At 35.3% G+C, this 11,103-nt stretch overlaps 1 long non-coding RNA gene across 1 annotated transcript; it reads right to left on the reverse strand.

Annotated features, from left to right (window-relative positions):
* Nucleotides 1–6,480: 6,480 nt before the first annotated feature.
* On the reverse strand, nucleotides 6,481–9,059 carry LOC113362238. The gene is made up of 2 exons (XR_003365647.1): nucleotides 8,411–9,059; nucleotides 6,481–6,913 (listed from the first exon to the last, which is right to left on the reverse strand). It is a non-coding gene; the product is annotated as an uncharacterized LOC113362238 (long non-coding RNA).
* Between the last annotated feature and the right edge of the window lie 2,044 nt (nucleotides 9,060–11,103).

Below are 11,103 nucleotides of genomic sequence, written 5' to 3' on the forward strand. Positions count from 1 at the left end.
GGTGTTTACAGGGGTTGATGGATATATCAAAATTTTAGGGTTATTTTGTTTTCTTGAAGAGATAGAAATTAAAATGGAATTGAAATTGTTTAACTAGATTTCTCTGTGTCGGTTTGGATTCCTAATTTTCTATTATTTTTTTCAATTATCTTACTGTGTTTGCTAATGGGTTTTATTATTAATCTTATTTTCATCTTTAGTTTTTCTTTGATCTACTTTTTGATGATTTTAGTGTTGTTTTCTGCTTTTTGTGCAAGGATTGGGTTGGGGTTTAATCAAAGATGAGAAACAACAAGATGCTATGGATGTTCTAATTTTGTATTCACACATATCATCAAGTTGTTTTTGTTAGATTTATTAGGGTTTAAATTTTTAGATGTTGCTGATGAAATTTTGGATAGAAGGTGTACGAATTTGTATAAATTCACATGAATCTTCAAAGGGATTTGTAACTAATAGATGTATACATGAAGATCTAATCCCAAAAATGGATTTTGTAATATACAAATATTAAGTAAATGAGAATAATTTTTTCTTTTAATCAACAAGGAAGAACAGAATTTGAATCGGTTAAAAACCGTAGAAAACAAGAAAATAACCGATTCGATTCTATTCGGTTTATAACCGAACCGAGTTATGAACATCTTGGTGACGGTTTTTGAAATGAAAAACCGATCATATTACGGTTAGGTCAACGGTTTTACCAATAACCGCACCAAACCGTGTGCAGGCTACTTGGATCCTACGAGCTTTCCTGCATGACACAATTGAAGGACCTATACTATTCCCTAGAGTACGAATATTACTATTTTAAATCATGCAAAACAACCCCTACATACAACTCTCATCAGATAGAATGCAATTATACTCATATACGAAATACTTGAATTTTAGTAAAATAGAGATAAATACTAAGATGGTGTAAGTACATCAAACAAAATGTTGGTTGAGAAAAAACAATAATGTCATTCTAATTATGAAACTTGAAATTTTCCTTCCATCGAAGCACCAACTGAATCAATTCTTAAGTGCAATTCAGTTTACTGATTTGCAATTAGGAAAAGATTCAATTCGTAATTGATTTAGTATGTCTAATATAATTTCTCGTATTAGAATGTTGAAATAATCCTTCAAAATAGAATGTTGAAATAATCCTTCAAAACCCACCATGTAGTTGGTTCAAAAACAATTATTTATATGAGTTCAGAAATCTAGGGTATGAAAATTAATCGGCTTTAGAGAGGGATGGGCGTGTCATGTGCTTAGACATTTCCATTCTCATGCCCATACATATGAGATACCTATTCGGTTACTTGACGACTGTAGCAACCAGCAAATAAACAGAAATGACATTAACTTGTACATACTGCTTTATTATTTATTTTTTTACTTACACGACTGTATAGCAGCCAGCAAATACCCAAAATTGACATTAACTTGTACATATTATCTGTCTATATTTGTAAACGTTCATGTTTTTTCTATATATATATATGGTAGATTCAGAACTTCGGATAAAAAATAAGAACATAAACTTAGGCCTATAATTTCCTCCATAATACGGCAGCAAAGAAGACTGCAAGGAACCCATTACCAATCCTATATTTGATATTTCCCTTAATCGAAATGCAGGTGATAGCCATTTCTATGTATCTGGTAAGATTGATGGACAAGTAGAAGATTACACAAGCTCAACTGAAGCATCAAATTAACAAGACCAACTACTGGTTTTTTCTAATTTCAAAGTTTACTGTACTTCCAATATGTTTGTAAATCACATGAATTAATTCAAACATTAAACATCTCAAACTCTAACATAGTAACATCAAATGATTAAAAAGACAAAGTACTCTGGGTAAGGCAAAAGATCTGAATCCCTTACTTTTTTGGATCATCTATCTAATGGTTCAAAACATCCTAGTAGATAATAAATTGGTCTCTGTCCCTATAATACCTCACAAAATCAACATCCTGATTTGGATAATCCTTTGCCCAATTTATCCATCCATACATACATAAATTGACATTTTGGATCAAAATCGCCGAATTACAGAAATCCAAAACTACAATAAATCCTAATACCTAGCATTTAATTTATGTTTCCATTTTTGAAGGTGGAAAAAGAAAACCGGATAAAGTCAAGATCATCATTATAACAGAGATAAAACTTCCAGGGTGTTAGTCCTCAAAGGAGTTGGGGGAGTTGGGTGTAGTTTTGTTTTTTCCCGTTAGTCATGAGGGAGTTCGAGGGAGTCTCTTAAAATCCCCGTTAGTTGTGGGAGAGTTTAGAAGAGTCTCCCCAACTCCCTAGAAAACCCCGTTAGTCGTGGGGGAGTTTGAAAGAAACTCTTAAACTCCCTGTTAGTGGTAAAAATTAGAATGATAGGGAGTTTGTTTTTTTTTTGGGAGTTCTGGGGAGTTCTGGGGAGTTTATAGTGTATTTTTGCCTCACTCCAAATCTCTCAAAAAAGTAGAGATTTTGGGAGAGTCTCTCAAACTCCCTACACTCAACACACCAAACTCTCTCAAACTCCCAATACTCTCTTACACTCCCTCAAAATCCCCAAGATTCAAAATACATTAAACTCCCTCCAACTCACTCGTGGACTAACCCCCTATTCGGTTAGATAACAAAATACTGATACGTTCATTTTTTGTATACGTTCGTATTTTTTGCATGATCACTATAACATCGGTTAGATAACAAAATCTGAGAACCAGTAATGGAAAATGAGGTACCTTGGGATTTAACAAGGGATCAAGATTGGAGACCCATCTCTCTGAAGCTTGTTTTTTTCTGATAAAACTAACTTGCTTTGTTCATTTCTATTCGCACGAAACAACTGCTCCTTGTTAATCTTAACCATCCTCAACACCCTAGATGTAACTTCAATGTCGATGAATACGAGTAAGAGCTCTACTTCTTCATCTTGCTTTGCTCACTTTCTCTTAGCACAACGCAACTGCTACTTGTTAATCCTAACCATCCTAAACGGCCTGGACATAACTTCAATGTCGAGTATAAGTCTACTTCTTCTGATGTACTAGTATATTCCACAGATTCAATATTCAATCAACTTTCATCCTGAGGTGTGCTTTGTAAAGTGATTAACGAGTGCTCTCTTGGAACTCACATACTGCAACCAGATAAATTTTGTTTAGTCAAACTTTCGACATTGGAATCCATTTCATGTCTAACACGTATAGTAAAAACCTTTTGTTTCTTTTTGGCCGACACATACAAAAGTTGCCCCGAAACATCCAATGTCGCAACAGAGGTGCACACGAAATGAAAAACCTAATTGTGTATGTTGAAATTTGAATATGTTCACCTTCCCAAGTCTAGTGGATGTGTAGCTCATAGGGTCAAAGCGTGGAATGCTATCCGTATTGGTGTAGCGGTTTGAGTGCAAAACCCTATTGCGGCCAACGATCGACTTGAACACTCAACGGACGTAAATTCTCAACACGAAATGGTTCGGCAATAAAGCATATTTATCAGTCTAGCGTTGTATGACTGTGAGTCACGGTTTACCTACGAGTCTGAGGAATAATTTACTTTAAATAAAATTGATGTTTAATGTTTGTAAGTTCACAATCCGTCAATTCGTATCTTAAAGAAATCAAACCAACCAGTGGGATTACAGGAGGAAAAGCTTCTTTCCACCTCTCATAATTAAGTAGTCAAGTATGTATATATTAGGAAATAATATATGAGAGTCTATATTTAGGAGATATGCATGTTAAGTTGTGAGAGTTATATTAGAAAAGTGTCTATGTTTAGAGTTTGATCTTAGTTAGGTAAGTACCTTGAGTGGTAGTCAAGTTTGTGAACAATATAAATAGGCTATTAAACCATGAAAATTAATACACCGAATTATTATCAATGTAGTCTTTTACGCTTCCGCGCGTTTATGCTCTCCTCTCTCTTGCTCGATCCTTAACATGGTATCAGAGCAGGCTATTTGTGTCGAGTCAGTTGACCGCATCTTTATTCCGCGTCACCCGATTTAATTGTCCACGTGTTTGTAAGACCCGCGGAGGCTACACGTGAGAGGGCGTGTTGAGATTATTAGTCCCATATGGTTGGGTTATTTAAGATCCTGCAATTTATAATCTATTAGGGCCTCTCCACTCATTGCCAATTGGTTTTGAGTTGGATGCCCGCAGACTTTATTAGAAATAAAATCAAAAACTAAATTAAACTAAAATCAAACCAAATCAAAAGGGTATCTAAATTTGGATTCGAAAATAGAGAGATGAAAAAAATAAAAGAACAGAAGGACTAGGGAGGAGAAGTGGATACACATTAAACAGATCCAATGATTCAACTTACTGATTTTTAGATAGGAACAAACGCGATTCGCGGGGTGAAAGTATCAGCATTGTTGGGGTTTTTATTAAACTCAAACTACAAAGTCTTGGATTTTTCCCAGTAATATATTAGTGGTTTGTTCACAGAAGTTACTGTGTTAAGAGTCGTGTAACTAATGCAGTAGTGCTTCCTAGTTTCAAGGGTTGTTTACGTGATTTAGTCATGGATTATAAGTCCTAATAGTTAGGAGTCTGTTAAGCATGTAATTGTTAGTGGTTTAGTGATCTTCCTCTCCGCTCTCTCTCTATACCTTGATTTTCATCATGGTATCAGAGCTAGGGTAGAGAGAGAGAGGTGTTAGTAAAATTCAGAGAGGATAGATGATTAGAGAGGGTGTTTTAGTTAGTCTCATTGTGTTGTGATTGAGTTTCTTTTGTATGTCAAAAGAAGGTGAAAGTTTGATCCGGGAGTTTGCTGGAGTTCTATGAGAGTTACCAATGTTGTAAGCAAGGAATTGACGCCGCTTTGAAACAAAATGGCTGAAGTGAGGGTTAATGAACTTGGTGGCAGTATAGAAACATTTGAACAAGGTTCAAAAGATGTTCAGGGAAAGGCCTGTGTGAAAGAGCTTGGATTTCATAGGTGCTCACAAACTGTTTGCAGGTAATCCTGTTAGTAAGGTAGGATTATTTTTATTTGGTTTCATGTATGACTGGCGAGCAGGGAAAGAGCAACATCTATAGCTTGTTAACGAAAGGTCTGTTGATGTGGGGTTCGTCTCCATGAATGAAACGAGAAGTGATGCAGTTTGAGCATGCCAAGTAAAGATAAGTTAAGCAAAGATCTGTTTTATTTTCAGTCAATTTAGTTTTTGTAAATGTTAATGGCTTTGTTTTATCCATTAACACTGTTTCAATTCTATGGGTCAATAAATTAAGCTTAATAATCTAGTGGTTCTTAGTCGCATGATGTATAAGGTGTCAGTGTAATCCTTATATGTGGGTTTTATAACCCAAACAAGGAATATGCCTTTAGTGAAGATAATAGAAGTGATTGAAGACGAAAGCAGCTGGAAGATTTCAAGTGGCAGTAATAGTTATGATACAACATGTCTGGGAAGTCATATGTACCTGCAAGTGAAGTAGGTTGATTGAGCCATGGTATGATAAGATATGCCGGGGAAATCATACTATGCCTACAAGTGAAGTAAGTAGGTGGGTTTGTAAATGAAACGGAATCAGCGTGGGATATATGCCGGGAAAAGGCGAAGGTAAAGTCTCTGCTAGTTGCCATGGAACAACATATGAAGTTTGTTATCGTAGTTTGAGTTTAAGGGAGGCTGGTGGAGTTTTTATTAAACTCAAACTACAAAGTCTTGGATTTTTCCTAGTAATGTATTAGTGGTTTGTTCACAAAAATTAATGTGCTATGATTCATGTAACTAATGCAGTAGTGCTTCCTAGTTTCAAGGGTTGTTTACATGATTTAGTCATGGGTTATAAGTCCTAATAGTTAGGAGTCTATTAAGCATGTAATTGTTAGTGGCTTAGTGATAATCATGCTAGTGTCCTGTAGCCAATAAAGGCATTTGCATTTGTTAATGAAATTTGTGAGAATCAAACACAATGTAATCTCTCGTATTGTTTCCGCGTTTCTTCCTCTATGCTCTCTCTATCTATAACTTGATTTTTCATCAAGCATCCCATCATTATCACCAGATTCATAACACATAAAAAGTAACATATATAATCGTATCAATTACGGAGTAATAAAAAGAGTAATTGAAAATTGTGTCGAAAGAAGATAAAGAGACAGTAGAGAGGGTGGAATTAGGGTTTTGGGAGAAAATATTAGGGTCTTGAACTTCTCAAAAAGTACGGCACCGTTTTGTGATTTTAGACTCGGAATCTCGGGTGATCGTTTAGTAGATAGACTTGGTGGGTTTTTTTGGAGTAAATATTGGTGGTTTGAAATAACAGAAAATTCCTATTGGTCTAATAATTTTCTGTGGGGCTAGAAACTCTAAGAAGTTGATACCAAAAAAGAAAAGGAAAAAGTAAAATAAAATAAAAAATAAAAAGAAACTCCAAGAAGAGAGCTTCATTTAGCTTGAAATCATATTATTAAATAAGTTTGATTTTGGTATCTCCTTCTCTTTTAACATACCGTTGAATAGCTTTATTAATTTATAAATTTGATTTTGGACTTTTTTTTTTTCTTGAAGTATGAACGACATAAAAAAGCAACTAAAGAGAAATTACACGGGGATATTTGATGCCTCTAAAATCATTTAAGAGAATTTGATTGATGCAAGGTGGGATTGCTCTATCTCAAATTGTGGTGGAGTAATTTCCTGTTTGGCTTCCATCCGCAGCGTAGTTTGCTAAGCCGTCTGTTGCTTGGTTTCCTTCTCAATAGGTGTGCTGGATGTTTGGAATGTTTGTTAATCCATATGTTTGCTTTAACATGCCGTAGAGTAGCTTTGTTTCATAAGTATTATCATCTTCATCAACTACCGTCTTCCTTCTTCCTTTTTATGGATTATTATCATCTTCATCAACTACCATCTTCTTTCTTCCTCTCTCTCAAATATGATTCCTAAATCATTCATTAAAAAAAAGAAAAATTAATCCTACTATATATTGCTATCGCACTACTCCCCGTGTACTGTTCATAAACGTTTAATTATTGTACTGATGCAGATGAAACAAATGTAAATGAACCAAATTGTTTTTTTTTTTGACTTGAAAGGTTAAACCATATATTAAAAAGAAAAAAGCACACAAGGATAAAAAAAAAAAGAAGATAGACAAAGACAAAGACAAAGCTCATATCAGAGCAAACAAGACCCTAGCAAGAGCCTAGGTCAAACAACTAAAAAATCTAAAAGGATGGCAAACTAGCCTATAAACCAAACTGCATAGCACCAACAAAGAGAATCAAAAGAATTTATTTTTTGATTTACTATGTGCTATTCCTAGCAATTCAATGTTCAGTTCACTCTTTGAATTCAATTTTTCAAGCTCCCTCTCCTTCCTAGTCTTTTGGTAGTTGTGAGCTAAACCGGTGAATATATCCATTCTTTGCTCTTCTAATCCCTCACTAGGTGCTCCCAACAGTGCAGAGAACTTGCCAAGAGCATCCACATTTTGAGAACAAGTCTCAAACTTCCTGTTTTTCTTGCTCTTTTCCATCACATAGCCTTCATCACTTAAGTTTTTAAAAGGAAGTTCAGAGTCAAGAACACTATAAGTATTCAAAACTTATGTAGACTCTTCATTGTCTTTTTTTTTTTTTTTCCAGTTTTCTTCTTTTTTGGGTTTTTCCAATTTTCATCAGATGGAGAAGATATCCTCATCTCAATCTCATCTGTTTGGTCTCTTACACCTGTGACCGCATCAACTTGAGTAGATACCCTGGTCTCCATCTCGCCTTCGTTGCTTTGTTGGACTACAACTTCAGGATTTACCGAAGTTGAGATTACATGTGAGGGGTTTTCCTTAGGCTTAGGAATTAAGCTACATTTGGCCTCTGAATTCCCAAAAGTCTTGCAGTGAGAACAAGCTTTAGGTTGCCAAGGATACTCTGCCTTCACTACCAGTTTTATATTATCTACTTGAAGATGAAAATCAGATGGGAACTCACAATCAGCTGAAACTTCAGCCAAAAACCTGGTGTATGACATCCTAGTTTTCAATGATGTTGGAGTATCGGTCATGATTGGAGTACCCACAATGCTAGCAATTCTAGATAATCCTAATTCATTCCAAAGATAATGAAACCTGCCTGAGGTTCATCCATACCAGAACTGAGGTAATATCATTGATGTTTTGCTCCAGAGTAATGGACCAGGGACGAATTAGAAAGAGTTTCTTAGATATGAAAACAGAACCCAATTCTAACACCTTAATCCTATCTTCTTCTTGAGCAAATTTTAACAAAAAAGCTTGTTCTCCATGAATAGTCATGGAGAAATCACCTTTCAAATTCCACTGGGATATTAAGCTTTCTTTAACAAAAGGGGATTAAAGTTCTTTCCCACAAAATAACCTACTACATAAGATTCACAATCATAAAAGTGAGATTTGAGTTCACCTGAATTGGAAACAGCATAGAAACTCCATAAATTTCCTTAGCTTCATCAAAAGAAAGCTTGGTTGATGAGATTGCTTGAAGATTGTTGCTACCAAGACAACCAGCATAGCTTAAAACTGACTGAGATTGATTCAAAATTGAAATTGATTTTGGATCTGAAGTTGAATTAGGTTTAGGGTCTCTAAAAACCTCCAAAGGTGGAAAATCCCCAAACCCAATGTTTGCCTCTGATAAACTAGCAATATTAAAAGATTCTGCAAACGGATTAGAGTAAGATGAAGGAATTTAAGATTCATTTCTTCTAGCCATGGAGAAACGAAGGAGAGGAAAAATCGCCTCTAAATCTCTTGACATGTCATCGGAGGATGAAAGACAGTGTTGTGAAGAATATGAAAATATACACTCAAGTTTGAACCAAAATTGCTTTCCAATCAGTAGTGATAGATTTCAGAATACTAATCAATTTTTGGGAATTCGTTGATTTACGGGTCTCGAAACTGATTTACCGATCTTAAAAAATGATGATTTGCGTATTTTGGGAATTAATTCCCAAATCTAATCAATTGTGTGGTGGCACTGTTCCCAATCTCAAGAGGGTTTTAAAAAATCTGATATTTGTGTTTGGGATTGGATCTAGGGAAAATAGGGATGGGATATATGTAAAACCTATCTTAATCCTACCATTTTGGATTAAGTAAACTTATAAAATAGTTGAATGCGTATAAGTTGCCTCATTAAAACCTTGACAAGGAAAACCCATTGGGATAAAACCTTGACGAAGGGAAAAGAGTACAACGCGACATATTCAAGTAAAGGTGACCGTTGCAGATGATCACTTTGCGCCGTGAAGTTGACTAGTTGCTTCACAACTCCTAAGGCAGGAAATCCTCGTGGGAAAGATAATAGCCTTAGCTGGGTTATATTCCCGGTATTTGTTATTGTCTCATTAAAAACCTTGCCGAGCAACAAAACCCTGTGGTAAAAAGTAACCTCGGTGAAGGAAAAGAGTTCAACACACTATTAGATGCTCCCCCTGATGTCAGACAAATTTCATTAGTCTAATGAAATCAAAAGGATTTTATCATACATCACTTTGGTGACTTAAATGTTTATAACACCTTGTTGTTGATTCTGGAAGTTACGTTGTTTAACCGATTATCGCGTTTCATTTCTTTGATTCAGATATTTTCAGTAATATAAACGCGATCTTTATGTCTTCAACGTTCAACATACTTTATGTTTTTAGTGTCGTCTCACTAAAAACCTTGTCGAGTAATAAAACCATTTGGGAAAAACTATTCTCGATCGAAGGGAAAAAGAGTACGACACAACTTCAATTTGGAAGTAAATTATGTCCACATAATATCCTTGGATCCTCCTCCTGATGCCGGAATCTCCCTCTGATTACTCTCAGAGTTGTTCCAGACTATTTCTTTAGTCATGTACTTTTCCAAACTGAATATCGGTGATGACCTAGAAAATAGTCTACCGTATTTCCCCCTGAGTACTTTCGTTGGAGAAGAGATTATTGTTCCTTTCTAATAAACAACTTTTAGATTGCACTTTCGTTATCATTCCTTTTAATGTCTTTGCAGGGATAAAACAAATTTATGTCGATGGTTACTTTTAAGCACATGATTGCATTCACTATACCATTGCAATGACGTTTTGTTGGCGTTGAGCTATATCTAGCTAACAAGTTCATTGAGGATGTAACATTTGGTCGAGTACATTATGTTAAGTACAATAATGCGTCTATTATACTTAGATAATAAAAAAATTCATCTCCCGACCCAACTTCGTCATCTTCCTTTAGACGAATTGATCATTTATGTACATTTGAAACTCGACTTATCACGGGAGTGCTAGCAGCATGCACGTCTTTGTTAAATTGCCTGACAATGAAGATATGCAAGCTGGTGGAATAATATACCACATGCTCGGTCTTCTAGTTTAGAACATATATAAGATCGAGATTTCCCAGGATTTTCATCTCAAATTCAGATTTTAAATAGCTTGTAAGATTTCTTATTCCATTAAGAGTACTTATCATGTCAAGACCGTCGACATAGATATCTATAATTATGAATCAGGAACTTATTTAATACACATGGAACGAAACCTTACTTGTTTATCCCTTCCCAATCAAATAGTCACTTAGACGGGTATACCACAGCCTCCCGATTGTTTAAATCAATATGTGGGTGTTCCAGTGTAACTGTAAACACACTCCGTGGTTTAGAGTCATTCTACTTGGGAAGCAAAAGGCCATCATGTACTTTCTCAAATATGTTTGAGTCTAAATCTCCAGAGATATAACCACATCTACTACGTTTCAAGTTCTTTTGAAAATACCAAGCAAACTAATTAACAGAACATTATGATGTTCAAAAGAGTAAGCGATCCAGGGTTTTGTGAGAAACCTCGCGCCACAAGGTGATTCTTTATACTTTAAGACCTCATTCTTCTCACTACACTTTATGACAAATAACCACATATGTCCCACAGGATTTACACTAGGTTGGTTAGCATTACCACACCAAATACCCATATATTTGTCAAAGAACTAAGTTATGCCTGGATTGCGTAGGCCAAATATGCTATTTATTTGAAATTAATCAAAACAAAGCATGGTTCGATCTTATTGTGCTCTACTTCTGGAGAAACTATTTATGGATTATATCATCACTGTG

Source organism: Papaver somniferum, chromosome 3, assembly GCF_003573695.1.
Source record: "Papaver somniferum cultivar HN1 chromosome 3, ASM357369v1, whole genome shotgun sequence".
NCBI lineage: Eukaryota > Viridiplantae > Streptophyta > Magnoliopsida > Ranunculales > Papaveraceae > Papaver > Papaver somniferum.